This window comes from Zalophus californianus, chromosome 17 (genome assembly GCF_009762305.2).
Source record: "Zalophus californianus isolate mZalCal1 chromosome 17, mZalCal1.pri.v2, whole genome shotgun sequence".
NCBI classification, from domain to species: Eukaryota; Metazoa; Chordata; class Mammalia; order Carnivora; family Otariidae; genus Zalophus; species Zalophus californianus.
Window position 1 is genome coordinate 25808704 of NC_045611.1, and position 7702 is coordinate 25816405.

Below are 7702 nucleotides of genomic sequence, written 5' to 3' on the forward strand. Positions count from 1 at the left end.
AGGAAGTGTTCCTCTAAAGAACCTGTAATAGGAAGAAGTGTGGAGCCTTGGAACCTAGAGCAAGCATGAGGCAGGATGGTGCCAGGAAGGTAGCCAGGGTCGGATCAAGTACTTTGAAAATGGTAGTAAGTATGTTAGACTTTCTTCTGAGAGCAATCAGAAACCACTAAATTATTTTTATCAGAGAACAAGACAATCAAATTTGTGTTTTAAGAAGACTGGGTTTTTTGTTCCTTCCAGAAAATCAAAAGGAAAGGGAAGAAGCAGGATGGAAAATCTAGTAGTCTTTGACCTAAATTAGTATATTGGAAGGGAGAAGAAAGAATACACCAAGTATCAGCCCACAGAACACATAGGGTTGGGATGTATTTCCCTCCTTGCCATGCGAGGGTAATACACTAGGCAGTATTGTATGTGGTCAAAAGTGCCGGATACTGTAGAGTACAACACACTTAGGTTCAATTCCTGGCCACTTCTTAGTTGTGAAATTCTAGACAAGTCAATTATCCCTATTTTACAGATGAAGAAACTAAAGCTCATAGAGGTTAATCATACCTACTCCACACTGATGCAGTGTGATAAAACTTTTCAGTATACTGCTAGCCCCATAATAAGTGTACAAGAAATGTTAGCTCCCAGGGGTAGTGGTGTTGTAAAACTAAGCTGGCTCAAAAAGATTAAGTGATATATGCTCTGGGTCATGCAGCTGATAGATGTAAAATTGTTTTCAAAAAATTACCTTCTCAGTTCACAGATTATTTATTTTCTCTTTAAATTTTTATTGTTATGTTAATCACCATACATCATTAGTTTTTGATGTAGTGTTCCATGATTCATTGTTAGTTCACAGATTATTTAGAAAAAAAATTATATCAATTTATGCCACCACAAAAAAAAAATGTCAATTTCACACTCTGGCACAAACATTTTAAAAATGTCATTTTAAAAAAAATATTATTTTATTAAACAAGATTTTAAATGATTGTGTTCTATTTCTGGATTTTCCAGCAAAAAAAAAAATTATTTCAAACATAAATGTTAACATCTGTGGTACTATATGACTGTAAAAGTCTAGATCAAAGGTTATACTGAGAAACAGATTGTAGTCCACAATATTATAAAGTGAAAATATCTGCTGTTGTGTCTTATTATCTATTACCATTTTGTTTTCATTCTTTCACAGGAGTTGATAAGGGCTATACTGTTATTCAAAATAATCTATATTTGCAACTTCAAATAGGGATCTTGGAGATTACACCTACAGAAAGTCATTTTGAAAAAGCACATGCATGTTCATTTACCTACTAAGTCAATGCACATTACGGTTTATCCTACAAATATGCTAACCACCATTACATTGACCTTCAATGGAAGAGCTTAGGGAGTAGCAATTTCAGGCAATGATCCTCTTCACTGTTTATCTATCTCATCCTTACATAGCATGTCAGTTTCCTTGGAGATATTCCAGAAATTGAATACAATGGAAAAAATGAATTAAAATGATTGTCTTGTCTGATTAAAATCCCAGTAGATGTGCCTTTTAGGGACAAAATTCTTTAAGTGTACTTGTAATTGGACAATTTTTTTAAGTTTCTTAATCATTTACATTTCCTATGCTTGAACCAATGCAATAACAAAACCAAACAACAGCTAAAGAATTCCTCTTATTTGAGTGTAAGGACCAAATTCTATGAGGATGAACAGGACCCAGACAGAACACTGTTTCCACTTCATTTTGCTGCCTCTTTAAACAAATCACATGAAGCCAAAAAACCACCCTGTTTGTAATCAACAGCTCAGTCTCTAATACCATCACAGTTTTCTCTGAAAAATGTTGCCTGAGCACTTGAAAAATCATCTTAAAATATATTTTTCAAGTGGCAGGCATAATTGGTGTAACATGAATTAGTCCGACTAATATTCAGACTGATGATGTTTATTTTGATGTTGTGCAGACACTTAGCACACTCTTATCTGTAACACAAATATGGGAAAAGCTGATTAGCGACTATGGGAGATCTAACTTTCCATGCTGACACTGACCCTTGAATTTTTCTTTTAGTTTGAAAAATTGAGTTCAGATCTTTGAGCCAGAGTTTGGTAAAATGGCGTTATTCTTTGGACAAGGTGCTATCTAAGGAAGTTTTCAGTTGATGTTTTATGAATCTCTGCGCAGGTCATGTAGGAAGAGATATGTCCCTACAAGTGGAGGCAATGTAGGCATTTGCAAAGATCAATCTCATAGGTGTTTTATACACATGGCAAAGGAGATAACAGTATATTAACATGAACATATTCCACAAGGCAGAATTTAAAGTAGACAGGTAATTATTTTTTTCCTTCTGATGTTTATTACCTTGGGTTTACAATGCTGAATCAAACATGCTGCTCACTTATTCCATGCAAACCCTTCTCTGGTTTTACTCTGTTTTTATTTTCCCCCTATCACCAGTGCCCATTGTCTTTCTCCTCACTACTCTTGACTGTGTACATAATTTTGTAAAACATTCAATGTTATTTTATGTGTGTTTGTTTTCAGCTTACATAAATGATGCTTAATTAATTTATAATTCAAAACTATACATCTAAAATCAATCCAAGTTTTATTATATGTACCCAGTTCATTGCTTGTGATTTTACCAGAAACAAGCACATAGTTTTCATTACCTCAAAGTTTTCATTACCACAAATAGTATATAAACAAATTGAAATCTAAAGATCAACAAAAAAACCATGTTAGCAGAGAGAGACAGTCCCTCGAAGAAGGGACGGTATGATAATCTTGAGCGTATCCCCTTTATAGACCTATGTGACATTTTTTTAAGATCTATTTATTTTGAGAGAGAGCATACACAAGTGGGGAGAGGAGCAGAGGGAGAAGGAGAGAGAGAATCTCAAGCAGACTCCCTACTGAGTGAGGATCCCGACACAGGGCTTGATCCCACAATCCTGAGATCATGACCTGAGCCAAAGCTAAGAGTCAGATGCTTAACCAATTGAGCCATCCAGGCACCCCTGTGTGACATTTTTAATGGGATAGATAACCAGAAGTAGGGATTGTTAGTCTACAGATCTGTCATTCCTTATTTCATTACAAACTGTCAAACTCCCCAAAATGTTTGTATCATTTTTTTTGTATCTCTGCCAGAAATACAAAAAGGTTTCCATTTGTCCATATTCTTCATCAAATTTGGTACTTTCTAACTTTCTGTTGTTTTTTCAATGTCATGGGTAAAATGGTACCTCGCTCATTGTTTTAATTTGTCTTTTTCCCATTATAGTAAGCTTGAGTATCTTTTCTCATCTAGTTTGGCACTGTAATAGGATAAGCTAGGCCATGTTGATATATCAGTGACATAATTCAACAAGCTTTTATCTCTTACGTTGGTCAACGCTCCAGAACAACTCTCCTCTTTTTGGTTGCTACTGGCAGCTTCCATCTCATGACTCTGAGCCTCCACAAGAGGGAGAGAAGACAGAAAAGGCACACCAATTCTCTCCCGCCTTAGCCCAGACATGACACATGTCACTCAGAGACCATCAGCCAGAACAAGTCACTTAATTCCAAGAAAGCCTAAGAAATGGAGAACACTGCATGAATATTTTGTGAGTACTGTCTGCCACAGTGATTTAACTTTCCAAGAAGTCTGTATGCTTTGGCTTGCTACAATATTTTTTATGCCTTCATAATAAAAGAAAAAAAGTGTAAGCAATGATCAAGGAATCAATTTTCTGTGTCACTGCCAGATATAATCATGTCACTCCTCTGTTCACAAGCTTTCGATGGCTCCCCACTGCCTAACAGGCTAAACTTCTTGGCCTAGTTTTCTCTCCAGTAATAGATCAAATTTAGAATGACTTTTCAATCCCATAAATTTTTGATCAGTTTTTATTAAATCTTTTTGTAAATTGGAGGATAGTGATGGTCCCTTAAGAATTGGTATAGAACTGAATGAAATTTAATAAGGCTCCTGACAGTTATGTGATTGTGATTTGTAGAACTTTCATTTTATAACCTTAAGCAATATTGACGTCGGAGAAAAATAGAATGAGAGACAAAAAGAATGAATATGTTATTCATCTTTGTTCTAGTCTTCCTACTTGATAACTGCCCCAATAAAAGTCTAAATTAATTTCTGAATTAAACTTACACCAATTTTCTTTTGAGAAAGCTGACTCATTGTCAAGACATTTCTTCTACAATATGCAAGAAAAGATGACAGGTAAATGGATTTTACTATGAGCACATTGACAGGTAATATAAAGGTATTGATAGAAACAAACAAAAAATAAGTGTCATGGGTTGAATCTCAAAAGGACAGTGTAGGGAATTTGGGCGGTCCCTTTAACATAGCCAGTTTTACTTTGAACCCCAAGAGATGGCCCTGATTCTCTCAAGCAGAAAGAACACATTTTGAAACTATGTTCTTCAATTATTTCAGTTGAGCACACAATACAAATAGCTCTTAGGGTGAACCGAAGTATCTGGAAGTTTGTAGGCCTGCTTTAAAAAAAATTACCTCTACTAGATTTTGTAAAATGTCATTTCAATTATTTTTGCACAATAGCATTGCAGAAACAACGCTTCCTCTGATTAGCTTGACATGTGGTAATTTGGATAGAGTTTAACTTTATTTATCTTTGACTAGAACAAATTGTCTCTCTGCCCTTGTTTATACAAAATGCTGTTATTTTTGCTCCTTTCATTTGTATAATCTGTGGCTTGGTTTCATCTTAAATGCTTATAATTGTACATTGAGGTAGGCTTTTAAATGCATCAAACTCACAGCTAAGAAAGCAAAATGGTGTGCAGAAGGGAGGTGGGGAAGATTCAGTACAAACATGAACGTGTTACACAAAAGCCAAGGATAAATTTTTAAAAAAAAAAATTCTGACAGAACAATGAACTAGCAAAGAGTTTCAAACTTAAAAAAGAGAGAGGAAAAAAGGAAAACTGAATAGGAAACATTTCTAATGCAACTTGGCTCCAATTCTACTTTACACTGAAGAATACTTCCTGACTCTTAAACTTATTTCTGTAAGTTTAGATCAGGGGGACTCCAACATGCTGTCCTTGCCCTCATAGGAAAAGTTCACATGTGAAGTTAGAAGTCCTCCTTAAAGAGTGTTGGCACATTGATGTTTGGAAATGGAAATTAGCCTTGAGAACGTATAAACACCTACACTATTGTGAATATAAATGTGAATTTTATTCCCTTAATTATGCTACATTTAATTGGACCATAGTGGAGTAGATCATAGAATCAGGCAAAACCCAGAGTTTAAAAGTCACCTCGGAGGCTACTTCAACCCACAAAGCTTATTTATTTTCTCTAACACACTTTATTTTAATTCTGTTGACTTACATTAAATTCTATTCACTGTCGATCTGGCCTTTGTATGCAGTATCTAGATGGATCATTTTATGTAAAGTCTCAGGACTGAACAGAGAAAATGAAAGAGAAAAAGAAACTGACTGAGCACCTACAACTGGTCACTCTTTTTTAGTCTTTTATATGTATTAGCTCTCATAATCCTCACAATTATCAAAATTTATACCTATTTAATTTAATAGCCTTAACGTTTATTGCTTATTTTTGGCTTTTATGTTTTGTTTTTTATAAACTTAATGATGGGGGCACCTGGGTGGCTCAGTCGTTAAGCGTCTGCCTCCGGCTCAGGTCATGGTCCCAGGGTCCTGGGATCGAGTCCCACGTCAGGCTCCCTGCTCAGCGGGAAGCCTGCTTCTCCCTCTCCCACTGCCCCTGCTTGTGTTCCCTCTCTCGCTGTGTCTCTCTCTGTCAAATAAATAAAATCTTAAAATATATATATATATACATATATATATATAAACTTAATGATGTTCCTCATAGAAACTGTGGAAAGATATTCAGAGGAAACCATAAATCATCCATAATCTATGGTCTAGATATTATCACTATTGAGCTGCTATTCATTTTCCACATGGAAGTCTTCATTTTTAATGTAACTGGAATCACACGGGTTATACAGTTTCTTGCCCTTCAATTTTCACTGAAATTATATCATCAACATTTTCCTATGTCATTATAAATTCTCAATCCATGATTTTGAAGGGCCCATTATGTTTCATCATTTGGATGCACCATAATTATTAGTCTAACCTCTCTGGTATTGGGGGGGGAGGGGGCATCTTACTTTCCAGTTGCTTAGGATCTTACTTTCTATGAAAGCAGAATGCACCTACAATAGTGAATTGCTAGGGCCACAGCCTCCCTTTTGAGGATATTGCTATAACCCAATTGAAATCTAAAGGTTGGCACAAAAAGTGCACTAGCACAGGATGAAGGGGAGGGGATAGTTTGGGGAGATAATTGAGAGTCGGCAGGATACACAGCGCTCTGCTCTCTTATGTATTCTATTATTCCAGCCAAAATTTAAAAGGGTTAGGTTCAAAACACTTAGGCATTTATGTACTGGGCTCCAGATCTTCTTGAAGCCTAGTCAAACTTGCGCACACCTCACTAACTCCTAATATAAATTCATCTTTTTGGTTTTGTTTTGTTTTGTTTCGGTTGGATCGTTTTACAACTTGCAACCAAAAGAGACCTGACACATATTTATTAGTGAACAAGCATGTTTAGTGTCTATAACAAAGATAATAACAGCCTCACTCTATTCTGAACAAGCCACATTGGGATTAAAGGTAGTTAGATCATTTAAACCAGATATTGAAAAAGTGAGGTCCTCCCACCCAAGACAAGAGACAAGGATATGAAAGTTTCCAAACCAGTTCCTACAAGGAATGGTAAAAATAAATGGGAAGAGTTAGCACGGTGAGAGTTATCTATAAATGTTGAAATATTGTCTTGTGTAAGAGGAAATAGATTTGTTCTGTGTAGTTGCAAAGAACTTAGACAATGAAATACAAATTTAATATGAGGAAGAACATTCCAAAAGAGTGGAATAAAAAACAGATCAGGCTGCCTCAGGAAATAGTAAGTTCTCCATGACTAGAATACTTAAGTATCTATTTAGTAATCATTTGATGGATATGTTAAGAAAGGAAGTCAAGATGTTGGGAAAGACAGAGAAAGAGAGAGAGGGAGGGAGGGAGGAGGAAGAAAAAAGGAAGAAGGAAGGAAGGAAGGAAGGAAGGAAGGAAGGAAGGAAGGAAGGAAGGAAGGAAGGAAAGGGGGGAGGAAAAGAAAGAGGGAGGGAGGACGGAAGGAAGAAAGAAAAGCTCTATTGTGTGACATTATAATTGACTTCCAAAACTAATGTTTGTTTACTTATTACACAATAGGCTATTATAACAAGAAGATACCTTCTTAAAGTTTGAAGTTTTATTAATCTGTTTGTTTTCTCAGAATGAATGCTGCCTGGTTTTCCTTTGAGGGGCCAGGACAAAAACTTGGTAGGAATGTTACCAACTCCTGTGCCACCAAGATTATTTTTCCAAGAAAAAAGAATGAGAACGAGTCATTGAGAGTGAACACAGAGTATGGCTTAGAGGGAAGGAAGTCAATATCCAGGGAGACAGTGTCAAGTCTGGGGGTGAGAAGACACAAGAAATGTAAGAACAACTAACAAGATCAGGAAACTGTGAGAAAGAATCAGAAAGCAATGGAGAGAATGGGACAAAGCAAGTGAGTCACAACTAGCCCAGTGAGCCCTGAGCAAATGTGACCTTCCATGGCGCTTTACGCTAGGCATTTACCGT